At 63.2% G+C, this 27,789-nt stretch overlaps 1 protein-coding gene across 1 annotated transcript in view; it reads left to right on the top strand.

The window, feature by feature from the left end:
* Positions 1-2,726: 2,726 nt before the first annotated feature.
* Positions 2,727-27,789, top strand: part of SRCIN1 (SRC kinase signaling inhibitor 1) — a 174,437-nt gene continuing 149,374 nt past the window's right edge. Inside the window, exon 1 of the mRNA XM_075911739.1 lies at positions 2,727-2,959. The gene's annotated coding sequence lies outside the window, so the exon portion shown is untranslated. The remainder of the gene's footprint in view (positions 2,960-27,789) is intronic.

Raw genomic sequence — 27,789 nt, forward strand, 5'->3', positions numbered from 1 at the left:
TTCCTCCCTTTGTTCCTCTCCCTGAGAGGTAACCGGTCGAACAGGTTACCTACCTGACCCATCAGCTACTCTGCTGGGCCGTGGTACAGAGAACAGCCGGGGGGGGGGGGGGGGAGTGTTACCTACAGCCCAAGCCTAGCAACCAGCAAGGTCCCCCCACTACATCACACCTGGGTTCCATGTGGGTCTGATGCACCCCACAGGACCCCTCTCCTTAGTGCTCCCGGGGGCTGGGACTCTGCCCTTTGCTACGGGACTGCCCCAAAGGGCACCCCCCGCCCCACAGACACTGAGAGGGGCCCAATCCGACGCTGCCCCTGCCACAGCCAGGTAGCCTGGGACCCCGGCTGCCAGCTGTGTGCACCGTGCAGGGCTGCCCCACCGCCTTTCCGGCCCCTTGGAGAACCCTGGGGATTCAATGGCCGATGGCGCGACCGGCTTAGCCAGCCTCATGGACCGTTCGCAAGGGGCGTCTGCACTTGGAAGCCTTGCTCTGGGCTCCTGCCCTGAGCCGCCGCCAGCCTCCCCGAGCCGTTCATGCATCCGGTCCGGCCTGCACCGCGCCAGCCGGGGAATCGCGCCCCCGGACGCCCGTCCCGGGCCCGTTCTCTGCGGCTTGCTCCTTCTCCCAGCAGCAACTCGGGGCTGAGGCGTCTTCCTTCCCTCGCCCCCATCTGGTTTCCCACCTCTTCCTCTGCCCGCCTCCCTCCCCCGCACCTGCAGCCCCCCAGCCCCATGGGGCCGATGCGCCGCGGCCCTGGCGGCCACGTAAGAGCCCGTCCCCTGGGCACAGGCAGCGAGACGCTGGCATGGGTGCAAAGGAGGCAAGGAGGGGGCCCCGCGGCAAGCGGGCTGCGTCCCAGTAAGACAGCAGGTGCCGCTGCTGGATGCTCCCCCCTGGGGACTTCTCTCTCCTCCCCCCGACAGCCCCGGCCCTCAGCTGGGGCATTTCTCTGTCAGGCCGCTGCACGTCAGCTCCATCAGGATGCACTTCAGTGGAGCTGGAAAAGGCTGCGCCCCCCCCCCCCCCCCAGAGCTTCTCCTAATGGAGCCAGAGACTCCGCTTTGCCCGTGCCCGCCGGGCACTCGCTCGCCTCCCTGAGCGGCTCCCGCCTCCCCCCGCGCGGGCAGAGGCCGCCGAGCGGGGAGCCCATCCGCAGCGGGGGCTGGCACGGGGACGGGGCTCTCGGGGAAGCAGGTAAGGCTTTCTCCTCCCCCGCCTCTCCCTCGCGCCAAACGCCGGCTGGGCGGGCGCCCTGACTTGGGCAGCTCCCGGCTCAGCGGGAATTGCTCTGGGACGGTGGCGGGGGGAGGACGCCTCTCTTACCCCCGCTCAGCCCTCGCCCGGAGGCCTGGCACGTGGAGGCGCAGGGCGTGCGTGTTAATTATTTAACGTGATCAGTCGTGCGTCTTTCGTTGATTTCCTTGGCCGCGAGGCAGTGCGGCGTAGTGGTTAGAGCACCGGCGTGGGGCTCAGCAGAACTGGGTTCTTTCCTGCCTCTGGGGCGGTCGCTTCATTGGCAAGCCTGGGCACCAGTGTAGGCCCATCGGGCTCATCTCGTGAGACCGTCAGCGCTATAGGATCAGGGCTGCGTCCCCCCAGGCCTGGGCAGCCGCACTGCCCCCAGCTCAGCTGGGGGCTTGTGGGGCAGTTGTCATATCCTGAATCATGGCTTCGGATAATTCCTATCGCCCCCGATTGGAGGGGAGGGGAGGGGGGGATTCCTGATGGCTCAGCAGGCAGGGCGCGGGGGCCGGATGATGGGCAGGCTGTGTCTGAGACATGCTGGCGGCTGTCAATACCGCCCGGAAAAGCAGCTTCCCACCCCCTTCTTTTGTCCGCTCGCTCCCGATTGATCTTTCGAGCTCACGCAGTGACCGGGAGAGGCGGGGCGCTGGCTGGCTGCCCCCTCGAAGGGGAACAAACCCTCTTTTCCCTGGGTGGATGGGGAGGCTGGTCGAGGGGAGCTGCCCTGCAGTAGCCACCCCAGGAATTTAAATTGGGGGGGGTTCGAATTTACAAGGGGGGTGTCAGGGCGCTGGCTGTCTGCCCCCTCAAAAGGGAACAAACCCTCTTTTCCCTGGGTGGACGGGGAGGCCGGTCGAGGGGAGCTGCCCTGCAGGAGCCGCTCCAGGAATTGAAATTGGGGGGGGGTTGAATTTACAAGGGGGGTGTCAGGGCGCTGGCTGTCTGCCCCCTCAAAAGGGAACAAACCCTCTTTTCCCTGGGTGGACGGATAGGCTGGCCGAGGGGAGCTGCCCTGCAGTAGCCGCCCCAGGAATTTAAATTGGGGGGGGGTTCGAATTTACAAGGGGGGTGTCAGGGCGCTGGCTGTCTGCCCCCTCGAAGGGGAACAAACCCTCTTTTCCCCGGGTGGATGGGGAGGCTGGTCGAGGGGAGCTGCCCTGCAGGAGCCGCCCCAGGAATTGAAATGGGGGGGGGTTCAAATTTACAAGGGGGGTGTCAGTGACACTGTGAAGATGGGCTGTATGACACCATAGCTCACAAAACTGGGGGAGGTTGGGGAGATTCCGGGGGGGTATACACCCCCATGGCGGGGCGTAGGGAAATCTCTACTGCCATGGGAGCAGCGGTGCCGGGCGCTCGGGTGCTGCGCGCCGTGCCCTGCTGCCCGCCCGGCATTTGGACTAGACGCCTGTCCGGGCAGGCAGCGGCGGGGCCTTTCGGCGCGAGGGGCAGGTCTCCCCCACCCCGCGCAGCGATCGGTTCCCACATGAGCCTTTGTGCCCCGCCGAGCCGAGCCGGCGCGCGCACGGCCGCACGCTCCCACGCTGCCGCTCCCGCACTCCAGCCGGCGGTGGCGGATGGCTGCCTGGCTCTGAGCGCCCGGGGGAAGCGAGGAAGGAAGGAAGAAGGCAGGAGCCACGGGCGAGCATGGGAAACACACCCTCCCAAGGCATGTCACTCTCACTATGTGCACCCATTCTTAAGTAGCAGGTATTTTGTTTTTATTTGTGTGTTTGGTTTTTTTCCCCTCCTCCTTCCGAGCGCCGGCCCGGCGTGATGCTGAGGACCGGGCGCTGCGGTGAGCTGCCGGGGCTGGCGTCGGGGGCTCTGGAGCTGGAGAGAGGGAGATGGTGGGGCGGGAGGGGGGGATCCAGCCACTGCACGCAGGACCGGGGAGGGCAGCTGGTGGGAGCGGCGGCAGAGGCGGGGGACTTGGTACCCGGGATGCTGGCTGCCGGAGGAAGGCAGCTGGAGGCGCTTGTGGCTCTGGTTGGCCGTCAGTGTTGTGTTGTTGCCAGGGTGCCTGGCTCCAGGGGGATAAAGTATCCACAGAGCTGGCTGCCCTAGAAACGCTGCTGGAGCAAGAGGATTTGGGGGGGAGGGGACCAAGGGGTTTGCTTTTCTCTCTCTCGGCTTCTCTCTCCCAGCAACGTGGTTTCAGGGCTGGCTGAGCGCGGCTCTGGCTTTTCCTTTCTTTACCCGGCCGGGCGGTGACGCTTCGTGACATCGCGGAGACAGATGGGGTGCGGGGGGGGGCTGGTGGGGGGCTGGTGGGTGCATACCTTTTTCCAAAGGGGGGGCGGGGGGGGTGCACAGCAAGCCTTCCGGTGGCAGGTTGCCCGGGTGAGTTATTTTAAGCGTCCTTGAAGGGGGTGGGAAAATATGGCCCATCCCAAGCTGGGGGGGAGGAGGGTTTAGAAGAGCTCGAACCGCTCGCCCCCGGCGTGTGCGCAGAAGGGGAGAGGGCACCTTCTCCTGGCGGGGGGCGGGGGGCAAGGAGGAGCTGAGCCGGGCCGTGCTTCCCCAAGTGGGGGTGTGTGTGTGAGGGCTTGTGTGCCCCCCCCAAGAGGGGTGGGTGGGGATGTGTGCGCCAGCCTCACCAGCAAGCTCCCAGCGGGTTGCCACCCTGGAGGGGGCCGGTTCCTGTGGGTGGGAACCCAGAGCTCCCCTCCCTGGTGCTGGGGGGGCGGGGGGCTGGGGGGGGCGAGGTGATGGATTTCAAGGGGCGACGGCGTGAGGGTTGATGCCCGCAGGCCCCTTTCTTCTCTCTTTGCCTGGGCTCCGGCTCCGGGGCTGGGTCTCCGGGCAGGCGGCCTTTTGTTCTCGGCTGCTCTCGCTGCTGCAAGTTCCACCAGGCAGGACCTCGCCCTCCAGGGACCCGCGGCTCCCTCTGCCAGCCAGCAGCCCCTCGGGGCTGGGGTGGGGAGAGGGAGGAACCAGGAGCAGGTCCTCCCCAGAGTCCCCCAAAGGCCCCTGGGGGGCCGCGTGTGTCTGAATCAGGCTGGAAGCGGTGAGCGCTGTTCACAGGCTTCCACTCCCCCACCCCCGAGTGAGACCCCTGCCCGGGCATCCCTGGGGGCAGAGCTGTCAGAATATTCCGCCTTGCTTGCCCTGGCCCCGCCGCTCCCTGCCACCGACAGCTCCTGTCACCCGGGCCCTCTCACCCGGCTGGCGCTGCTCTGCCAGGTGCCTTTACCGAGCCTGCAGAACACAGGTGTATTCGTGTGCCCTTGTCGGCTGCGGCTCTCCCAGTCCGGCTGCGTGACCGTAGGGCGCCGAGCAGAGCGCCCTGGAGGCAGGGGGGCAGGAGCCCAGCATCCCGGAGCAGCCCCATGGCGGGTGCCGAAGTGCCAGCGCCCGCCAGCTGCAGCCTCGGCCTCTGCTCTTTTCTCCTCCCGAACGCTCCCTGGTCTGTCCCCAAAACACCCCCAGCGCCCAGCCTGCAAGGACTGTTGGACACGCATCCACCCTTGGGTCCTGGCAAGGCCCCGCACCCTGGGGCACGTCCACACGAGGGATGATTTCCAAATCCTTACCCCCGAGAACTCTTTCGAACTAGCGCGCCCGCACTGCGGGGGCGTCTCGAAATGAGCCCAAGGCCGGCTGCCTTTGCGTGGAAGCCCCGGGGCGTAATAACTCCGGCCCCGCGGAGGAGTTATTCCGAAAGAGCGGCGGCAGCGTGTCCATACGGCCGCGATTCCGAAATAAGCGCTAGGGGGGTTATTTCGAAACCACTCCCTAGTGTAGACCAGGGCTCGGGGTCTCGCTGCGGGGCGGCCGCCTGCCAATGAGGACAGGGCTAGAGGCTGTGTAGAGGGGGATCTTATTCACTGCCCAGCCAAGCGTTAGAGACTCCCCAGGATTGCGAGCGGGGGGCGGGGTCATGTCTTGTCTTTGGGCCATGGATGTCCCCTTCCCGGGGCTTTTAAAAACCTGCTTTGACCCTGCCTGCAGTGGGCACCTCTGAGCCGGCGTGGCTGAGGCTGAGGGTGTCGCTGCGGCAGTGGCTTTGAGAAGCAGGAGGCCACGTGGGAGCCAGCTGATCACAGTTGAATTCCCAGCTCTGCCACCGACGGCCTGTGTGCCGTGGGAAAGTCACTTGACTGATCTGTGCCTCCCTTTTCCCATCTGTAAAATGGGGCACCACAATTGTTCCTTTTGTGCCCAGGCTGTAGTGAGCCTGGAGGCGCTGTGGAGCAGTGACTGCCTTTTGGAAGGGGTACGTGGGACTTCCGGGGGGACTGCTGCAAAGGACAGCAGTGGGCCTGCGTCCCATTGGCACTAGCAGCCGGATCTCGGGTGCCTTGCTGACCAGTCCTGCCGGTTTCCGAGGGGCGCCAGGGGTCCTGGAGTCAGCAGCCTTCACTGCCCTGCGGAGGGGGGGGGGGGGGGGAATCTCCTTTTGCTCTCTTGAGCCCTGGGTTTAACTTTTGCTCTCGTATCGCACTAGCAGAGTCAGCAGCTTTTCCTGTGGTCACGTCTCTCCCATCCCCGAGGCACGGCCCCTGGCGCGGCGGCCAGGCCAGCGTATCAGCGCCCGAGGCTCAGAGCCTTGGGGGCCGGTACCAGGCAGTGCCCGGTGCCACCGCGCGGCACAGCGACCCAGCCAGCAGGGGATGCAGACAGCTCCCCGGCCGGGCTGGACATGGGGGAGCAAAGCACCCACAAGTCAGCCAGGGTTTCATTATAGAACCGGATTCTTTGCTGCACATTGATCTGTGCTGGGCCGTGGCTGTTGTGGGGGGGGGGGGGCGAGCGCGCGCCACTGCTGCTGTCTGCCCTGCCCAGCGAAACCACGTCCCACACACGCGCCCGGGGGGGGGGGGGCTTTTTGGTTCTGCGGAGGAGGCAGGTGGCAGATGGAAATAGGCGTCCCCAGAGTGCGGATTGTGTAGCTGAGTTTCCTGTTACTTAGAGAGAGAGAGAGAGAGAGAGAGAGAGAGAGAGTGTGTGTGTGTGTGTGTGTGTGTGTGTGCGCGTGCGCGGGTCAGTGTCTGTGTGTGTATGTGTGTCTGTGGGTGCGTCCCTGTCAGTGTCAGTATGCGTGTGTGTCGGTGTCTGTGTGTGTCAGTGTCTGTGTCAGTGTGGGTGTCTGTGGGTGTATGTGTGTGTCAGTGTGTGTGTGCGCATCACTATCACTGTTTGTGTGTCAGAATGGGTGTCTGTGTGTCAGTGTCTGTGTCTGTATGTCTGTGTCTCTGTGTGTGTGTGTCTGTGTGTCAGTGTGTGCGTGTGCGTCACTGTCACTGTTTGTGTGTCAGTGGGTATCTGTGTCAGTGTCTGTGTGTGTCAGTGTCTATATGTGTCTGTGTGTCAGTGTCTGTATGTCTGTGTGTGGGTGTCAGTGTGTGTGCATGCGTCACTGTCAGTGTTTGTGTGTGTCTGTGTGTCAGTGTCTGTGGGTGTGTCAGGGTGTGTGTCAGCGTGTGCATGTTTGTATCTGTCTCAGTGTCTGGTGTGTGTGTCAGTGTGTGCGCGCGCATCACTGTCACTGTTTGTGTGTAAGAATGGGTGTCTGTGTCCGTGTCTGTATGTCTGTGTGTGTGTGTGTGTGTGTGTGTGTGTGTGTGTGTGTGTCAGTGTGCACGCGTGCGTCACTGTGGGTATCTGTGTCAGTGTCTATATGTGTCTGTGTCTGTATGTCTGTGTGTGTGTCGGTGTGTGTGTTAGCGTGTGCGCGTGCGTCACTCAGTGTTTGTGTGTGTGTGTGTCTGTGTGTCAGTGTCTGTGGGAGTGACTGGGTGTATCAGGGTGTGTGTCAGCGTGTGCATGTTTGTATCTGTCTCAGTGTCTGTTGTGTGCGTCAGTGTGTGTGTGTGCGTCACTGTCAGTGTATGTCAGTGTGAGTATCTGTCTGTGTCAGTGTGTGTGTCGGCACGCGTGTGTGCGTCAGGTGGCAGCAGTGGAGAGTGGGGCGTGTCGGGGCTGGGGGGCACGTGGAAGGGGGCATGTCCGCGGAGGGCAGTGCTGCGTACGGCCAGGCAGCCGGGTGTGCGCCCAGGACCAGAGACGGTTGTGCCTCCGCCCGGGTCAGCGTGGCGCTGACAGACCCCGGACCGGCCTCCCACCGAGCCGCTCGGGTCCCGTCTCCTCTGATTCCCAACAGCAGAACTTGCCTCTCGCAACCCAACGTCCCTTCCCGGCCCCTCTGTGGCCGCTGCCTGTGACTGTAGATGGGTCTGTCCCGCCGGTGGATCCCGGGGCGGGCCTGGGGCCTGGCTCTCCCTGGCCTCCCAGGCACTGGGCCCGTCTCTCCGCTCCCGGCTCCTTCCCACAGCCCGTCTCCTCCTCGGCTGTGAAAGCCCTGAACCCAGGGCGGTGGGTGACGCCTGCCCCTGCCTACGATACCCGCCAGCCCTGCTCCAGCTCCCCCGAGTCCCTGGAGGTAGCTGGCGTGTTGAACTGCAGGCAAAGCAGCAGGGGGAGAGTGGAGGCTCGGTTGGGCTCAGGGGAGGTCCAGCCCCCCCCCCCCCGGGTGTTGCAACCAGGGCTGGGGGGGGGGGGGGGGAGTCGAGTTGCCTGGTGCCATCGGGCCTTGGAAGTTCAGCCTGCTCCTCCTTGGGTTGTGACTCCCTTCATGCCGGGGCGGGCAGTGTCCCCTGCTGTCTGCACCGTTTGCCTGGCTAGGGACCCCCGGCGTTATCCTTGCGTGGTGCCCATCGGCTTGGCCTCTGGCCCCTCCCCAGGGGCCGGTTTGTTCTCCTTCGCTCCCGGCTTGGCCGCTCCGCCGGGGCAGGGGCAGCGTGCGGAGCTCTGGGCATGTGGCTAGCCCGGGTCGAACCCGGCTGGGTCCGAGGCCGGAGGCTCTAGGCAGAGCGTGGCTGCCTCTGCAGGGAATGACACTGTCCCCCCAACCCTGCACTGCCCCCTTGTACCCTAGGTGCTTTCTCGGGGCAGGGCCTTCCTGACCATTTGTGGGGCCCTGTGCGGCCCGAGCACCTGCAGGGTGGGGGCAGGAGCTGGGCAGGGAGGCCTCCCGTGGGCCAGGAATCAGAACACTGGGCAGGAGGCTGGGTACTGGGGCCACCGGAGCCCACGCTGCCCCCACAACTAAACCACGGATGCCCCAAACGTGGTGCCCTCCACAGCCGCGTATCCTGCCTGTGCCTACAGCTGGCCAGGCCAGGCAGGCGCTTGGGCCGTTTCCTTGCCTGTTTCAAGGGGGAGAGACGGCGCATGGCACCAGGGCTGCCCCCGGCGCTGGCTCGGTCTGCAGGTTCCTAGGCGGCCGTGGTGCGCGCCGTGGCATGTGCCCGCAGGACTGGCCGCCTCCAAAGGGCAGCACGGCCCCGTCTCCACTAGGGAACTATTTTTTAAATGGCTCCATTCGGCTTCCTCGCGCCCCAGTGAAGGAATCCGAACGGGCGCGGCCCCACGACGGGGGGGGGGCTTCGAAAGGAGTCCGGGGCCGGCTCCCCGAGGGTGGACGCGCGGTCTCGGACTTGGAGCCCCGGGAAGCCCTGGGCAGCCCTCCACTCGAATGCCTCTGGGAAGCTGGTTACTGCGAAAGAACGCCCCCCCCCCCCCCCCCGGCTGCTTGTTCGAGGTACCTGGTTCGGAATTCGCCCGTTCCGGATGAGAAGCCGGAGGGCAGATTGCCGATGTCACAGCCCTTCTTTGGAAGGGGCGGGCGTGGCGGCGGGGACGCGCCGCGTATAAATTCGACCTTGCGGGGGGTTATTTGGGAATCCAGCCCTAGAGTCCACCAGGGCTCTGAGCTCTCTCGCTCCCACCCCCTCCAGCAGATCAGGATGCCCCCAATCCATGGGGCTAGGCGGGGCTCACCGGCCTCACGCCCCTCCCATGCTGCCCCCTGGGAGAGGGCCCCCAGCAAGAGGAACGCCCCCGTCCCCTCGGAGCAGGGGCTGCTCCTGTGCTTCGTGCTGTCCTGGCTCAGCCTGGCTCCAGGATGCTCCCTCCAGTCGTTCGATTTGCCCAGACCCGCAGCAGCACCTGCCCCTTGCACGTTTTGCTCCCTCTCCCTCCGAGGCTGGGGGCGATCCTGGTCCATCAGTGGCGGAGGGGAGGGGGGCGGTGTCACATTACCCCGGTCCGTCACAGGCGGCTATCGGCTGTGCGTGCACACCAGCCAAGGCCTCCTTGACCTCTCCCCCAGCCACGTGCCCACCGGCTGCAGGTGCCACGAGGTTCAACGAGGCACTTGGCAAAGCAGCGAAAACGCTGCTTCTTTTTTTACCACCAAAAAAAGATTCCTCATCTGCTGCCATGGCGGGGGGAGGGGGGGCGGGAACATTTTGCTGTCAGCTGTTTGGAGTTTATTTTTTCCCCTCCTGCTGCCCAGATTGGGCTCTGCAAACACATGCAAATGAAAGGGTTGTTAATTGCGCTTCAGGCAGACGGGCTGCTGGCAGGCCGGGGAGGCAGCGGAGGAGGGAGTGGAAAAACCCAGCGGGTGTGTTTGGGGGTGGCTGAGTTTGGGGGTTCTCCATGTATCGCAGCTGCCCCCGGCCGCCCCCCCGAGGGGGAATGTCGCAGAGTAACCGGGCTCGGCCGGGATGAGCGAAACCCTGCCGTCCCCTCTGCCCTGGCTTCTCTCACGGCCCAGAGTCCCTGTGTGCCGCCTGTCCAGGCGGGCAACCTCGCGCTCAGGGCCTCCTTGGAAAACCCAGGAGAGCCGTGGCCCTCGGTCAAGGTACAATACCCCTCCCCGTCGTGTCAGAGCGCCCCCTGCCTGTTGTGTATTTCCCCTCCCAGCTCCCCCCCACCCCCGCTTTACAGCTGGGAAACTGAGTCACGAGACTCCGGTTAGACCCCGCCCCCTGCACTGGTTTCAGCATGAATAAAAGCAGCGGGGGTGTGGCCTGCCTAGGCCCGTGGGCTGTTTCCCAGCTCCCCTTGCCACGTCTCTGCCTTTTTAGCGGCGTTAGCCCCCCTGCGGCTTGGCCTAGCTGAGCCCCGCCCGCACCTCGGCCTGCAGCAGAGACGCCCGCTTGCTGCAGAGTCAGACCTGAGCCGGATGCCCCAGCCGGGCGCGGGGGGCGGGCACTGGCATGGCAGAGAAACAAACAGGCTCAGCTGTTCGACTGCCCCCCGGCACTGCTGTGCAGGGGCAAGGCCCCTTCACCCGCATTCTGCCCAACCATTCGCCAGCGCGGGGGGGGGGGGGGGGGGGCTCCGCTCCGGCTCCGGCTCCGGCTCCGGCTCCGTCCCTGGCACGTGTGCCCCAGCTCAGCTGGGGGCTGGAGCCGCAGCATGGGGGGCCCTCCCAGTGTGATTTTATTCTAGGGGCCCTGAGCGCGCCCAGCTAAGAGAGCGCAGGCTGCTCCCCTAGCCGCGCTGTCCTGGGGCCTGCTGCTCACAGCCTCGAATACATTTATCCCGGGGTTTTGTCCTCATTGTGCCGCTGGGAAACTGAGGCACTAAGTGACCCGACATGGGCACGCAGGGAATCTCTGCCCGGCCGGGGAACCGAACCCAGGAGCCAGCGGCCGGGCTCCCAACCTTATTGTCTGATCCAGCTCCGTAACACGCGCCCAGCTCGGAGGGAATCTACCCCCATGATGCAGGGCACACACCTGGCGTGAAGGGCCCCCAGCAGGAGCCGTCAGCTCTAGAAACATAGGCACTGACTTCCCCTCTAGCTGGGGGCTCAATGCCCCCGCCCAGCCTCAGGCCCTGCCCCTGCCCTTGCCCCACCTCGTCCCCCAAGTGTGACCTTCCCTGCCCGCCCGGAGCTGAATGCAGCAAGTCAGCTCTTTGGGGAGGGGTTGGTCGGCAGGGCTACCGGTGGCGAGAGGCGTGTGGGGGGGGGGCAGAGTGGGGCAGCTTGGCTGCTGTGGGGTGCACCACACCCACTAAGTTTTCCCTGAGGGTGCCCTAGCTCCAGAGCACCCCTGGAGTCTGTGCCTACTCCCAGAGGTGTATGGGGGCAGGAAGGGGCCCTGGCAGGGCTGTTCTTACACCCTCGGTGTCCCCAGCTCTTGAGCCGCCCGGGGCTTGGCAGCTAGGACCCGTGCAATGGCCGCGCTCCTGGGTGTGGCACTGTGAGGACGTGTCGGGGATCCCCCCGATCCTGCACCCCCGGAGCAGTGAGAACAGGCTCTGCCAGCCAGTAGAACAGGGAGGGGTTATTGCTTGTCCGGGATACAGCCCAGCACAGACGTGATGTGGTTACAGGAGCCTCAGAGCCCTTGGGGGAGGGGGTCCAGCGCCCCCTCAGCTTAGTCTGTTCCCGTTGGCTGCGTCTAGACTGGCAAGTTTTTCCGCAAAAGCAGCTGCCAGCTGTCTACCCTGGCCGCTTGAATTTCTGCAAGAACACTGACGATCTCATGTAAGAAATCAGGGCTTCTTGCGGAAATGCTCTGCTGCTCCCATTCGGGCAAAAGTCCTTTTGCTCAAAGCTTGTGCACAGAAGGGCCAGTGTAGGCAGCTCAGCTTTGTTTTGTGCAAGAGCCCCAATCACGAAAAAGTGCTTTTGCGGAAAAGCGTCCTGCCAATCTAGATGCTCTGTTCCGCAAACGGAAAACGTTTCCGTTAAAAGCATTTGCGGAAAATCATGCCAGTGTAGACGTAACCTTCATGTTTCCCAACCAGAAACTGACTCTTCCCCCAACACTCACTCCCTTGGTTCAGTCCCTGCCCTCAACAGGTAACAACTGGTTGGGTCATTGTCTACATGACCACAGGCTCCGCAGGCAGCCCCCCGCTCTGCAGTGCTTACAGATCCAGGCCAGTAGGGGTCACCCAAAGCCCACTACATCACAGGCACCCCATGCACGGGGCTGAACCGACCCCCAGGCAGCGCCGGGCCATGCTGCCTTCCCTCCCGGCCGCTCTCCCAGGGGGCTCCCTGCGCTTCTGTGGTGGGTGTAGCCCTTGGCAGCCTTTCAGCAAGGAGCTTGGTGAGAAACCCGGCGCTGCAGCGACCGAGGGGGGTTGTGTCTGTGCACGGAATCCCGCCGGGGCAGAGCGGCCCGGCGCTGGCATTCTGCCCTGCACGCCGTGGGGTCTGCGCCGGGGCAGGGCGGCGTGGTGCTGGCATTCTGCCCTGCACGCCGTGGGGTCTGCGCCGGGGCAGGGCGGCGTGGTGCTGGCATTCTGCCCTGCACGCCGTGGGGTCTGCGCCGGGGCAGGGCGGCGTGGTGCTGGCATTCTGCCCTGCACGCCGTGGGGTCTGCGCCGGGGCAGGGCGGCGTGGTGCTGGCATTCTGCCCTGCACGCCGTGGGGTCCGCGCCGGGGCAGGGCGGCGTGGTGCCGGCATTCTGCCCTGAACGCCGTGGGGTCTGCGCCGGGGCAGGGCGGCGTGGTGCTGGCATTCTGCCCTGCACGCCGTGGGGTCTGCGCCGGGGCAGGGCGGCATGGTGCTGACATTCTGCCCTGCACGCCGTGGGGTCTGCGCCGGGGCGGGGCAGGGCGGCGCGGTGCTGGCATTCTGCCCTGCACGCCGTGGGGTCTGCGCCGGGGCAGGGCGGCGTGGTGCTGGCATTCTGCCCTGCACGCCGTGGGGTCTGCGCCGGGGCAGGGCGGCGTGGTGCTGGCATTCTGCCCTGCACGCCGTGGGGTCTGTGCCGGGGCAGGGCGGCGCGGCGCTGGCATTCTGCCCTGCACGCCGTGGGGTCTGTGCCGGGGCAGGGCGGCGTGGTGCTGGCATTCTGCCCTGCACGCCGTGGGGTCTGCGCCGGGGCAGGGCGGCGCGGTGCTGGCATTCTGCCCTGCACGCCGTGGGGTCCGCGCCGGGGCGAGCAGAGCGTGAGCTGTTCCCAGGCCAAAGCTGGTCGCACAGGGTCCGCAGCCTGGCACTTTCTCCCCCTTTCCCCCGGGCCGGAGGGTGATGGGTGTTGACCCTGAGCAGGGGCAGAGCCCCTGCCTGTCGGCAGTCAGCCCAGCAGCGGGCAGGGTGGGATTGGGGCAGCTGGTCACCTAGGCAAGGGAAGACGCAGCCTTCCCAGAATTGCCCACACGCCCAGCCCTGCAGGTGGCCAGGAAGGATCAGGTTGGGGGTGGGCGGAGCTTGGCTCCAGGGGCGGAGCCTCTGGTGGAAGGGGTGGGGCTGGGGCTTGGTTTTCCCAGCTGGGCCTTCCCCCGCCACCCATGGGGGTGACATCTCCCATGTCCCTCACCCCACAAGCGCTGTGTTTGGGGGGCGGGTGTGGCTCAAGGAGAGCTTGGGGGGCGGGACGGAAGGGAGTTCGCCAGCACGAATGAGGCAGGGACAGCACCGCCGGGTGGCAGAAACTCATGTAACCGGCGGCGTCATTTCCCTCTTGCCACGGACGCCCTCTTTGCCCCCGGCTCTGGCTGAGCCTGCAGACGGTAACCGGGGCTGATGTCGACAGATCTCCAACCGCCCCCCAAGCTTCTGAGCGCGCCAGGGTTGGCTGTCTGGCTGGCTGGATTGAGAAGCTTGCGCCTTGCAGCTTGTCTATTGGTCCAGGACCCTCCTTGGTTGTCCTTCGAGCTCTCACGCCCTTTCCCCGGCCCGGGACCCCTGGATCCTGCAGGATCTGGCCTGGGGCTCGCGTCCTGGAAAGCCGCTTTCTGTCCGATCCTCCTGGTCCCTCTCCCTGTCCTCCCCCAGCAGAGCGGCCCTGTCCTAGAATCACAGAACCCTAGGGCTGCAAGAGAGAGGGAGGCCTTTGCAAACCAGCCCAGCCCAAGTGCCCTAGGGCGGCCTGCTGGCTTGGAGGCAGGTGGGGTCTCTTTGTGATCTCCCTCCGTGACCCTCCCCGGGACGTTCAGACGGACACGGCTCAGCTCTTAGCCACTAGCTTCCGCGAGCCCCTTCTGCCCACCCGGCAGGCGCCTGAGCAAAGGGCCCCAGGCAAGGCAGGCGGGGGGCAGATCGGCTCCCTCCATGGTCCCCATTTTCTCTGAGCCGTTGACCCAGGCGCGCTGACGACTCGCCGCTCCGCTAGCTCGGCGCCCCCCCCCCCCAATCCCTGCCGGGGGAGCGACGCTGGGGAGACGAGGCCGGAGGCTTTTAGCTTGCGACTTTGCATCCTCTGGCCGTTGCCCAGAGCACCTGGCGCTGTCCCAGTGAATGCCGGGTGATTACAGGCATTGGCCTCTCACCCCCCGCGCTCTCACCATTGTTCTCCTTGAATGGCCTCGTCATGGGGGGCGGGGGACTCGAAAGCCCCAGACCGCTGGCCTGGCTCCTGGAATGATGATTGGTGCTGAGCGCTTGGCGGGAGGGAAAGATTTACTCTGCCTGTGGGACCTAAGAGTGAGCCCAAAGGGCCATCCAGTCCAGTGTCCTGTCGGCCGACAGTGGCCAACGCCGGCCCCAGAGGGAGGGAGGAGAACGGGGAATCATCCAGTGATCCCTCCCCTGTCACCCATTCCCAAGCTCGGGACACCATCCCTGCCCATCCTGGCTCATAGCCATTGATGGACCTAACCTCCATGAATGTATCCAGTTCTTTTTTGAACCCTGTTAACGTCCTGGCCTTCACCACATCCTGTGGCGAGGAGTTCCACAGGTTGCCTGTGCACTGCGTGACGAAAAACGTCCTCTGGTTTGTTGTAAGCCTGCTGCCTGTTCATTTCATTGGGTGGCCCCTGGTTCTTGAGAGTCGCTGAGTGTACGTACAGCGCCCTGCATGGAGAGGTACCGCTCTGGCCCATGGACGGGGACGGGTGCGAACACACCCCCTCCCATGGTCTTCAAAGTAAGCACAAGGCTGGGGTGGCGTGTTGCTCCAGCCCCCTTCCCCCATGCTCTGGCTGCGGCTGGTGGGGGGAAGGCTGGGGCTGATCCCCTCCTCCCCCCACCCAGGAGCAAGGCCAAGGGTGGGGCTGGGTGACTGAAAACCCAGAATACGTCCCGACAGGCTCTCTGCATGCCCAGGCGCTGCCTCCTATCGCTGTGCGATGGGTATTAGCCATGGAGCGTCCCCACTGCCCCTCTGGTGCCAGGGCCTCGTCCCACCGGAGGGAAACGCTCCGGCCATGAGGGAAGCTCCGTCAGAAGGGAGGAAGCAGCAGTGTTCACTGGAAGCTGAGGAGGCCACCCAGGAGAGATTGAGGTGCCGCCCGGCTGGTTAGCAGGGAACCCACCGCCATCCACAGCCGGCAGCATGAGTTCCCACTAGGGGTGTGTCTAGACTACATGCCTCCTTCGATGGAGGCATGTAGATTAGCCAGATCGGAAGAGGGAAATGAAGCCGCGATTAAAATAATCGCGGCTTCATTTAAATTTAAATGGCTGCCCCGATCTGCCGATCAGCTGTTTGTCGGCAGATCGGGGCAGTCTGGACGCGACGCGCCGACAAAGAAGCCTTTCTTCATCGGCACAGGTAAGCCTCGTGAAACCAGGCTTACCTGTGTCAATGAAGAAAGGCTTCTTTGTCGGCGCGTCGCGTCCAGACTGCCCCGATCTGCCGACAAACAGCTGATCGGCAGATCAGGGCAGCCATTTAAATTTAAATGAAGCCGCGATTATTTTAATCGCGGCTTCATTTCCCTCTTCCGATCTGGCTAATCTACATGCCTCCGTCGAAGGAGGCATGTAGTCTAGACACACCCTGGTGGTGCACATCTGCACATGCCTTGGTGCGCATAGGAACATTTATTTTGCACGTGGATGGAAAAAAATTGGAACGAACATTGCCTGGCGAGGAGGCTGGAAGAGGGGAAAGGCTCCAGTAGGGAGACAGGAAGGGGGCAAAGGCTCCGGCAGGGCGGGAGGAAGCGGGGAAAGGCTCCGGCAGGGCGGGAGGAAGCGGGGAAAGGCTCCGGCAGGGAGACAGGAAGCGGGGAAAGGCTCCGGCAGGGAGACAGGAAGCGGGGAAAGGCTCCGGCAGGGCGGGAGGAAGCGGGGAAAGGCTCTAGGAGGGAGACAGGAAGCGGGGAAAGGCTCCGGCAGGGCGGGAGGAAGCGGGGAAAGGCTCCGGCAGGGCGGGAGGAAGCGGGGAAAGGCTCCGGCAGGGCGGGAGGAAGCGGGGAAAGGCTCCGGCAGGGCGGGAGGAAGCGGGGAAAGGCTCCGGCAGGGCGGGAGGAAGCGGGGAAAGGCTCCGGCAGGGAGACAGGAAGCGGGGAAAGGCTCCGGCAGGGAGACAGGAAGCGGGGAAAGGCTCCGGCAGGGAGACAGGAAACGGTGAAAGGCTCTAGCAGGGAGATGGGAAGCGGGGATAGGCTCCGGCAGGGAGACAGGAAGCGGTGAAAGGCTCTAGCAGGGAGATGGGAAGCGGGGAAAGGCTCCGGCAGGGAGACGGGAAGCGGGGAAAGGCTCCGGCAGGGAGACAGGAAGCGGGGAAAGGCTCCGGCAGGGAGACAGGAAGCGGTGAAAGGCTCTAGCAGGGAGATGGGAAGCGGGGAAAGGCTCCGGCAGGGAGACGGGAAGCGGGGAAAGGCTCCGGCAGGGAGACAGGAAGCGGGGAAAGGCTCCGGCAGGGAGACAGGAAGCGGGGAAAGGCTCTAGCAGGGAGATGGGAAGCGGGGAAAGGCTCCGGCAGGGAGACGGGAAGCGGGGATAGGCTCCGGCAGGGAGACAGGAAGCGGGGAAAGGCTCTAGCAGGGAGACAGGAAGCGGGGAAAGGCTCTAGCAGGGAGATGGGAAGCGGGGATAGGCTCCGGCAGGGAGACAGGAAGCGGGGAAAGGCTCTAGCAGGGAGATGGGAAGTGGGGAAAGGCTCCGGCAGGGAGACAGGAAGTGGGGATAGGCTCCGGCAGGGAGACAGGAAGCGGGGAAAGGCTCTAGCAGGGAGACAGGAAGCGGGGAAAGGCTCCGGCAGTGAGTCACAGCAGCTGTCCCTAACCTTGTGAAAGGGCACGAGTCGGGCAGCTCTCTGCCGACCCCCCCTTGTTCCCTGCTGTCTCCGCAGGCGCCAATCAGGGCTCCCCCCCCCCAATCTGCCAGGGAAGAGGCGGCAGCGAGGCCTGGGCTGAGCGACACAGTAATTGGGGCGAAACAGCCGCCCGTCGGTTGACTCTGCGGCTGCGGCTATGCAGGGCGAGGGCGGAGGCGGCGATGAGGGATCTGGCCCTTCCCCGCGATGTGGAGCCGCGCTGTCGCGGCGCTCGGGGCTTTGCATTTGGCCGGGCGGCTTCATGCGAAGCAGCCAGGCCTGGGCTCCGAACACAAGTCCCTCTGGATCTTCATGCATGGAAAAATCCAGCCCGTTCCTGCTATTATTAGAGGCCAGTCTCCGGGCGAGTGAGGCGCGAGGGCTGCGATGACGCATCTGACCCCAGTGCAGAAGCCTGGTTGGCGCTGGGTGGATTGGTCTAGGCGTGATTCCAGGACGTCCGCAGCCACAAGCCACAGTTCGGAAATGACCCTTGACCTCTGGCCCTTCTGTGCAGCCACGGGGAGGGGGCTGAGCGTGTGGCTTTGAGAGTTGCTAGGCTATCGGTTCTATTCCCGCTGTCGGGCAAGTCGCTGAACCGTTCCGTGCCTCGGTTTCCCCAACTGGAAAGGGTTGAGGGCGGTGTCTCCCCCGCCAGTGGGACAGAATGGGGGGGAGTTCATAAAGCACGTTGAGATTCTAACGGAAAGGGCGCGGTTGTAACCCAAAGCGTGGCATTCTCGTAAAACAGGCCGGTGGGCATGTGATGGCGAGTTGGGGGTCCCCCTGATCATGCACCCCCGTAGCAGCAAGAACAGACTCCGCCAGCCAGTAGAACAGAGGGTGTATTGCTTTTCCAGGATACAGCCCAGCACAGACGTGAGGTGGCTGCAGGAGTCAGGGCCAGGATGCCTCAGACCCCTTGAGATGGGGTGCCTTGGCCCTTAGACTCCTAGCACCCCTGCTTAGTCTGTCTCCTTCCTGATTCCAGCCAGCAACTGACCCTTCCCCCAACACTCACTTCCTTTGTTCCATCCCTTCCCTTAGCCGGTAGGACCGGTTCGGTCACTGTCATGGGGGCCCTTAAGGCGCCCCCGCTGGGCAGTGCTTACAGAGGCCAGTAGGGGTCACCCACACCCCAACCATAGTGTCACCCACACACTGAGGCTATGTCTACACTCGCGGCTTTTTGTGCCAGTATGGTCGTTCTTGCGCAAGAATCCGCAGAGCGTCCACACTGCCCGCCCGCTCTTGCAGTACGGCGTGGTAAGAGAGGGCTTCTTGCGCAAGAGCTACGCTCTTTAACAGGTGTAAGCCCTCTTGCAAAACAGGGGCTCTAGCTCAAGAGGGCCGTGTGGATACTCGGTAGGGATGTCTTGCGCAAGACTAAAATGGCCGTCGGAGCTTTCTTGTGCAAGAGAGCGTCTACACTGCCATGGGTGCTCTTGCGCAAAAGCACAGCGCGCACATGGCAGCATGGACGTTTTCTTGCGCAAGAAGCCGCAAGTGTAGACAGAGCCCTAGTGTGAACAAAAGGCAGGACTATGCAGCACTTTAAAGACTACCAAGATGGTTTATTAGGTGATGAGCTTTCGTGGGCCAGACCCACTTCCTCAGATCAAATAGTGGAAGAAAATTGGCACAACCATATATACCAAAGGGATACAATCAAAAAAATAAACACATATGAAAAGGACAAATCAAACTTCAGAACAGAGGGGGATGAGGCGGGGAGGTAAATGTCTGTGAGCTAATGATATTAGAGGTGATAATTGGGGAAGCTATCTTTGTAATGAGTAAGATAATTAGCGTCCTTGTTAAGACCTAGGTGTAAAGTGTCAAACTGAAGCATGAATGACAGTTCAGAGGATTCTCTTTCAAGTCTGGTGCTAAAATGTCTTTGAAGCAGGATGCAGGTAATTAAGTCCTTGAGACAATGCCCTTCCTGGTTGAAATGGCAAGAAACTTCCACTATTTGATCTGAGGAAGTGGGTCTGGCCCACGAAAGCTCATCACCTAATAAACCGTCTTGTTAGTCTTTAAAGTGCTACAGAGTCCTGTATTTTGTTTCAGCAAGACCAGACTAACACGGCTACCTGTCTATTACTTCACCTAGTGTGGTTACTGTGCAAGGCAGTACCTAGACCACAGCAACAATTAAGACCAAGAGACATCTACAGCATGGGCCAGGAGCCAGCTGGCTTTTAGCTCAGAGGATAGAGGCTCCTAGGCTCTGCTTCAGTGGTCCTAGGTTCAAATCCGCCTAGTGACAGTTACAATAGCAACCAGCAAGGTACTGACACTACATCATAGGGTACCAGCGAGGCAAAGTTCAGAGGAAACCCCCTTTAAGGCTACATCTCAACTGCAGGCTTCTTTCGGAAGATGCTTTTCTGGAAGAGATCTTCCGGAAAAGCATCTTCCGAAAGAGCATCCACACAGAAAAAGCGACGTGATTGGCTCCTCTCTTGCATTTCTGTTGGGATTTGTCCGAACAGAGTGGTCATCAGGGCGCCCGTGTTATTTCCTGAAGGCCTCTTCTTTCGACAGAACTCCCTCTTCCGCGGCCACACATGCCTTTTTCTGAAAGAGCTTTTTCGGCAAAAGGCATCTTCCCCGTAGACTGAGATTTCCCGCCGTCGGAAACCCCTCCGTGCTTTCGACTTTCCGTCAAAAGAACACAACGGCAGCGTGGACGCAAGTGTTGTGTCTCCAGGAAAACGCTGCGGCGTAGACGCACCCGGAGTGGTGAACCGACAGGCCCGGGTGGCCGTTGCTGGTGACTCAGCCGGGCTTTGGTGGTTGTTCTCCAGGCAGGAGAGAAACTGGGGACTGTGCGTGAAGCTGTGCTCCCCAGTGATCAGTGTCTTTTCTGGGCAACAGAGGTTGCTGGGGAATGCCGACGTCTCCGAGGGAAACCGTCCATATCGGTTGCGGCGGGGTTGGTAACGGGCTGGCAGAGGAGGGCTGGCTTCTATTCTGCTGGGATGGGGGCAAAACTTCCTGCTGATCTACTGGGGGGAACTTTTGCAACCCCCCACTGTCCAGCTTCTGGTGCAGGAGAATCGAGGGGGGTGCTCTCCACCTATCCGCCCCCCCAGGATCCGCTGCTCCTGTTTGCTCTCCGGGATACAGCGGCTCTGCCGGCCCAGAGAGCAAGGCACCGGGATTAGGAATTTAGCCAGGAGCTCTCACAGGGAGGAGCTGTTGAATGCTGCTAGGCCGCCCAGCGTTGTAGGTGCCGGACGCGTCGATTGTGCCAGTGTTTTCCTTTGATAGGAGTCTGGTTCCCACCCTACAGAGAGGAGACGGCTCTTGTGGCCGCCTGACCCGTGAGGAGACTAGGCCTAGTGTGGAGCTTCTGGGATAGGCATCTCTTGCCTCATTGACTCCCAGGGCCTCCTATGTCGGGGCTACCGGGGGGCCCAGGGAGGCGTGAATCTCACGGACTGGTATAGAGCTTAGCAGGGTGGACCGTAATCTTACCGCTAATTTTTTTCCAGTCGTGTGCGGAATAAATGTTGCTCTGCGCACCAGGGCAGGTGCAGATGTGCACCACCAATAGCAAGACACGCTGGCGGCCACGGGCGCGCTGATAATCAGCTGGGCAGCCCCTGACTCATTCCTGGATGGCTGCCCCGGCGCTCAGCTGACAGGGTGGGCAGTGACTCAGGCTAACAAGCTGAGCCGGGGCCCAGGGGGCCGGACGGGTGTGGGCTCTGCCAGTTGTGTGCTCCTATGGTTGCCGGCGGATACCTTCACAAAAAATCCCAAACCTGGTGGGAAAAAAAATCATTGGGGAAAAAAAAAAAAAAAAGGGGGTTGCTGCGCCTTTAAATTTCCCCATTCCCGCCGCCTCCGTCCCCGCTGGCCTTCCGTCCGAGAAAAACAGAAAATGCCGGACATGTTTCTGGGTTTTGTTACCAGACAGAGGGCGCAATTACTGGACTGTCCAGGTGAAAATCGGACACCTGGCAACCCTATGCGCACCAGCCCCATGGTAGGGCAGTGGAAGGAGCTAGAGCACCAGCGTGGGCTCCCTAATGCTGGGGGGGGGGCCCTGAGCTTCGGGGGCCAGATCCAGGCAAGCCGGGGGCCACATCTGGCCTCTGGGCCTGAGGTTCCCCACCTCTGTCCTAGGAATTGCTACGGGAGGGGGACGGAGCGGAAGGTTGGGTCTGTGATGCTCAGGGCTCGGAAGAGCTGGGTTCAGTTTTTGGCCCTTCCATCGGCTCCCTCTGTGACCTTCGGGCCAGTCCCTTCCTCCTGCTGCGCCTTGAGTTTTCTCATTTGTGGAGGGGGCACAGAAACGCCTCCCCCCCCCGGAGCAGAGGTGGGCAGGAAGCAGCTTGCGGGCAGGAGGTGGCTGGGCCGGTCGCTAGGGCTCTATTCACCTGTGTGCCCTCGGGAAGCTGCTTACCTGGCGTGTGCGCCCCGCTGGGCGTTGAGGGTCCATGGGCGTTCCGGCACCGCCTGCCTGGTTGCACCTTCGCCTTTCCCGCCGGCCCCTGCCCTGCGGCGTCCCAGAGAGGGGGATGTCTGCAAGGCCAGGCCGCTAGCGCGTGCAGGGGAGGGGAGGGCAGGAGGGAAGCGCCGGGGGAGGCAGAGCCGGCTTGGATGAGTCAGCAGTGCCGGGCAGGGTGCAGGGAACGGAGCAGGCGGAGGGCGCTCGCGGGCTGCGGTGTCCGTCTCCCTGCACTCATCTGCCGGAGCCCCCCGCTAGCAGCCACGTGCGAGCCACGCCTGCAGGGAGACCTGCGCCAGCCCCGCTGTGCCCGGCGGCCGCGTGGCACCGTCACCCGGAGAGGCGGCGGCAAAGGGGGTTCGGCGGCGTGCGGGGGGTGGGCATGGCCGCAGTGCAGCGTCCCCCCGGCGGGCAGGACCCGGGCGGGCAGACAGCCTGTACGTGCGGTGCTGCCCGCCGGCTCGTCCCTGTTCAAAGCCAGCGCCTTAGGGGAAGAGGGGGAACCAGGCCTGGAGTTTGCAGGGGCTGAAATCCCCCCTACTCCTGCTTTCTGGCCGCTGGGAGCGGGGCACACTCCCCTTCCCCCATTCGGCTGCTTCCCTGGGGCTCCAGGCCGGGTCTCTCCCGGCCGCAGCCTGGCTCCGTGCCGGCTCATGGAGCTGACGTCGCTCCCCAAGGAGGCCCTGAGCCCCCAGGCCTGAGGGTGGGGGAGTCGCCCGGCCCCGTCCGAGCTGCAGCGTCCACACGCCGATGTGAACGCCCCGCTCTGGCTCCGGAGGCCGGGGGAGAGTTTTCCTAGAGCGCCTCCCCTAGCGAGCTTGGGGCTGCCCCCTCGGCCGGGCCTGGGAAGGAACCTCCCTCCGTAGCTCGTGCTGTTGGGATGTGGCCTAGGGGCCCCCCCCACTGCTCAAGTTTAGGGTTATTTCAGCCTTAGCCCCCCCCCTCCCCCCCGTTTTCCCCCTGCCTTCCCTGCCCTGGGGGGCAGCTTCTGGGGACACAACAAAACCCCAGCCTCCATCCTGCGCTGGCCTCAGTATCCCCCATTTTCTAGGGCGGGGGCAGGGAGTCCCCAAGGGGAGGGGGCACAGAGACTTTAACCGCCCTGCCCCCCAGTCCTCGGGCGAATCACTCCACTGGGGAGAAGCACGGGCCCGGTTCTCGCCCTGCAATCCCCCCTCCTTGCTCGCCGCCGGGTGTTTCGATCCTGACGCAGGTCCCCGTCACCACCCCCTCACACGGGCGCCACTTTGCTTCCTGGCTCCGGGGCGGCTTCCCCGCTGCCGTTTGACCGAAAGGCCCGGGGAGGGGGGCTCGCTTGTGCGTGCCGAGGCGTGCGCCACGGCCGAGGAGGAGAGCGAGAGAAGGGCCCACGCTTGGCGAGCCGGCGACGGCCTCGGGACTGAGGGATCTGCCTCGTTGCGGGGAAATTAATGATTCCGACATAATTTGAAGAGCATTATATGGCTCATTAAAACCACATTGCCCAGACCAAACAGCGCGTCTGCCAGCTCCTGGGCCTGTCAGCCGGCGTCCCAGCCCTGCCCGCCTGCTCCCTGCTCCGGGGGGTGGGTTGGGGGCTCTCCGCCCGCCCGTGGGCTCCTGGCAGACTCTCTGCACCGTACCCCGGGGTTTTCCCCGCGTGGGGGCTCTTGGAGGGGCTTGCTGCCAGGCTGGCTGCAGGGCACAGGGAGGGGAGGGGGATACAGCTGGAAGAGAAGCCCCTGGAGATCAAAGGCCAGTGGCCTGCCTGGCAGGGGCCGCCGGTTGTTCGTGGTGCGTGCCTAGCCCCCCCCCATTCCTCTGCAGGGGGGCAGTACCCTCCCCCCATCCCTTGTGTCTTGAGACCGTCTCTTGTGGGGTGGGCCCTTGAAGTTACCCCGGCAGGGCAGTGATTCCTCCAGCCCTGGGGGCTCTAGGCAGGTTTGAGGGGTGCAAAGCCAGGCAGGGCCGGCCTCCCACGTGCTGGGGCCCGGGGCCGCCAGCCTCAACCCCCCCCCACCGGGGCTGAAGCCGAGGGCTGAGCTGTGCGGGGCCCCCTGTGGCGCAGAGCCCTGGGCGATTGCTGCCTCCTCCCCGCCAAGGCTGGCCCTGGGGTTTTCGGGCATGTTGGGGGGGGAGGGGGTGAAAAAGACAAAGATGGGGGGCTGGGGGCTGTTCAGCGCCGGAGCGTGTCTCTCTCCCTGGGGCTGGTTTCCTGCCCCCCCTTCCCCGGCTCTGCGGGGGGGGGGGGGGGATCAAAGAAGACAGCAATTTGGGATTTTTCAATCTCTCCTCATCCGCTGCACTGCGTGAAAAGCAAAGCCGGGGAAGGACACTCAAGGACACTGCGAAGGAGAGACCCTCCTCCCCCGCTCCTCTCCCGTCCCTCCTTTCTCCGGAGGAACCGGGAAGAGCAGCGCCCCGATGCTGCCCCGTTGGATGTGCCCCCCCATCTCCGCGGCTCGCGTGGCCCTGGACCCCGGCATGAACCGGGCTGGGGGCTGCTCCGGGACTCACCTGGGGGGGGGGCTTTCCCTAAGGTGAGCCCTGGGCGGCAGGGGCCACAGCTCCTCACGTTACCTCCGTTTGCCCGCCCCCCGGTGAGACCGGCTCTGGCGGGGGACAGGGAGCGCCCCGAGCTCAGAGCGGTTTCCTGGGGTGTATTCAGGTGAATAGAAACTGCTGGCGGTAGCTTTCTGATTGTCCTTGGAGGCAAACCCCCCCTCTCCTGCCCCTTCAGACGGGCTACTGGTGTGGGGGGCTGAGTGCAAAGCGCAGGCCAGCTGCCTCGGCGAGGGCTGAGCCCCCCGGCACGTGTCCTGTGCGGGCGTTTTGCAGAGCGGTGCCTCCCTGCAGCACTGCAGGCGGGGGGCTGAAAGTCCAGTGGGCGCAGAAGGGAGTTGGAGGGCTGCTGGGAGCCTGGGAGAGTCGCTCAGCCTCGCAGGGAGCGGCAGGACACTGCCTCCCAGTAACCAGCCCTCCTCCTTTAGGGTCCCAGCGCTTGGAGCAGGGCCGTCCGTGCTGTTTCCTGGGAAGCCCAGGCTCGGGGCGGGGAAGTGACTTGACCAAGGTCCCCTAGTAGTTCGGTGGCAGAGTTGAGCCAGCTCTGACGCCGCCTCAGTCCCTTTTTGACCACGCTGCTCTTTGAGACCCTGGGCTGAAAGATGCAATAGCAGGGCACGGTGGCAGGACTGCCAAGTGGAGACCCTCGAACCCGCCTTTCCTGTCCCCGTCCCGCCCCGGCCAAGCCAAGCCTGTGCCGTGAGCTGGAGACCTCAGTCATGGGAAGGAGTCTCTTTGGCACTGAACCAGAAAGAGCTTGTCTCTCTTCCTGCCTCCTTGGAGGACTTGCACACACCTGGGGGGGGGCCTCGCCCGTCTGGATCCCAGCGATGTCAGAGCAGAGGCCGGGCTGGGCCACTCCATTCCTGCCGCGAAGTCAGGGACCGTCTTGCGGTTGGGGCAGGGGCCGGCTCGCTCTGCCCGTCACTCCCTGCCCCAGCTGGGAAAGGGGGATACGGCTAAGTTCTTCCCTCGCACTACGTGGGTCTGGTGTTTGGCCTGGAAGCTCTCTGGGGCCGGGGCTGTCTCTTTGCATGTGCCCTCCGCACAATAGGGGGGTGGGCTCCAAGCCCGGAGTGGGGAACCTCCGGGCCACGGGCCGGATCCAGCTCCCTGCTTCATTCGATCCGTCCCGCGTCTTCGTCTGGGCTCCTCCCAAGGGGCTGGAGCGCGCCCGAGGGCTGGCCAGGACCGCACCCCGCACTGGGTGTGAGCGAGGGGGGGTTTCATTGTTGTTGAGGGGCTTTGGGGGGGAGGTTTGCATCTTACTTGGGAGCAGGGGGCTGAGGGGGTTCTGTTTTGCTTCTTACTTGTGTGCGGCCCCCGACTGATTTTTCTGTAGGTCAGGGGCCCCCGGTGGGAAAAGGGCCCCCACCTCTGCTCTACCGTAAAGCCCACGGTGGATCTGTTACTAACTCTGAGAGCGACAACTCTCCTCCCGTGTGCTCCTGGAAATAACGGACCCTGAATGACACAATGAACAGGCCACTGTGGTTCTCAATTGCTGGTCCACGGACCACCGGTGGCCCATGGTGACTTTTTCGGTGGTCCACAGGAGCATTGTCCAAAGTCACATGGCGTGGGCAGGCACCAAAAATCTGCTAGTAAGAAATACGTTTCAAACCAAATTGTTCGTGGTCTGCCCTTTTTTGTCATGTCTCAAAAAGGAGGTGGGCCACGAAAATGTTTGGATTGGCCTGGTGGTCCGTGGACTGAAACGAGTTGAAAACCGCTGCTCCAGCGTGACTGGTTTGTTGATACCTGACTTTGCAAAGTCCGCTCATGAGCCGGGATTTCCCCAGTTCCGAGTGCGGCTCAGCCAGGGCGTCTGTGTGCTCTGCCCCCCCGGGCGGGATCCAGTTACAAAACAGGGTGAATAAGCTGTCGGGTGGAGAGCAGGGCTCCCTCTAAGCTAAGCACTGGGGCGGCCGCCCAGGAGAGAGTCAGATGCTGCCCAGATGATTAGCAACCTGCCCACAGACCAGCAGCAGCTGGCAGCCTGTGTTTTGAATGGTGGTGCACATCTGCACCTGCCTTGGTGCACAAAACAAAATGCATTCCGCACATGGGTGGAAAAACATTCGAGGGAACAGTGGTCGAAAGACCAGGGTTTTGCAGCATGGCTGCATGAAAATAAGGCCTCTCCGTGCTTATCTGCTCCAGCTGCTCCCCTGTATTTACCAGTGACCAGCCAAGGTCTGACCACCCTCCACAAGGTGGATAAAAAAAGGTGCGAGCATGAATGAACCCCATCGCCTCGGCGCCACGAATTAAAATTCCAGCAGCAACCCGCAGTGAACACAATTGAACTTAAACGCTGCCTTCGCCTGCAGATGGCCCATTTCAGCCGAGCACTTAGGCGCAGCCACGTCTCCGAGAGGTTTCGAACGGTTCCCGCAGTCTGGGGAGGATGAGGAAAGCAGGCAACCCCCCCCCCCCCCCACACACACACACACCCCTCCTCTCTCTCACTGGCATTCTCTCTGTTTCTCTGGATCTGCAGGGAGGGAGGGGGGAAATCAAAGACAAGAGCAGGGGGAATTTTTCAGTCTTTTCTCATCCGCCAGTTTAAGTCCCGTAGAAATTCGGGGCCTCGCCTTCTTGCCTTGTGCTAGCGAACAGCCGCTACCTGACCCGCCGGCATAAAGGCAAGGCAGCTGGTAGCTTACACACGTGAGTGAGCCGGGCAAGGTAAAGACCAAGGGCAGGGCAGTCTAGAGTCTGCCTGGACCGGCTAACGTGTCCGGACGACAAAGTGTCTTGTCTTCGCTAAGATTTTCTCCCCATGTTGGTTCCCATGTGCTGGCCGGCACATGCTAAGAACACACCCCTTTCCCTAGCTCCGCCCCTTCCCGTGTGCTGACCAGCACATGCTAAGAACACACCCCTTTCCCTAGCTCCGCCCCTTCCCGTGTGCTGACCAGCACATGCTAAGAACACACCCCTTTCCCTAGCTCCGCCCCTTCCCGTGTGCTGACCAGCACATGCTAAGAACACACCCCTTTCCCTAGCTCCGCCCCTTCCCGTGTGCTGACCAGCACATGCTAAGAACACCCCCCTTTCCCTAGCTGCGGCACCCCCTCTTCCAGGGTGCTTAAAGTAAAGCATGTTGCTGAATCAAGAGTTGCTGATGTGCTAAGTCACAGTAACCGTCCCACCCTCCCTGCCACTGCCCTCTGGCCGGGGGAGGACGCTCTGGCTGTTAGGGACCAACTCAGCCTTAGTTTATGCCGGCCGAGGAAGTCCTCACCTTCTGGAGAAATCCGGCTGCTTGTAGGCAGGTCCCGACCGGCAGGGACCCACCTTGGAATGTTTTGGCTTTAGAGCCTGGCCCAAGCTTTGGAGCTGTCGGTCTGCCAAGACGTCAGCCCCATCTCCACGCTGGAGCCTTTCTACCTTCCCCCCTGGAGGTCCCAACTGAGACTAGGGCTCCGTGCTAGGTGCTGTGCGATCCGCGGCTCTGCCCCAAGTCGACAAGGCCCAGGAAGGATGGGAGGAGAGACGGGGTACAGAGAGCAGACGTGACTTGCCCAGGGTCATGCACCAGAGTCGGTGGCGGAGGGGGGTTAGCACCTTGCTACTCCCAGTCTAGCGCCCTACCCACTGGGCCATGCTGCCCCTGTCCCATGTGCCACTAAGGTCACCGGCTTGGTTATGGGTGTGGTGTAGATCAGGCCTCACTTGGGACCCCAGAGAAGGCCCATGTCACAGAGTGTGGGGGAGTCTCCGGGCCCTGCACCTCCATCCGCGTCACGTGTGACTCTCAGGCAGCAAGTGGAACAGA

This window comes from Pelodiscus sinensis, chromosome 29 (genome assembly GCF_049634645.1).
Source record: "Pelodiscus sinensis isolate JC-2024 chromosome 29, ASM4963464v1, whole genome shotgun sequence".
NCBI lineage: Eukaryota > Metazoa > Chordata > Testudines > Trionychidae > Pelodiscus > Pelodiscus sinensis.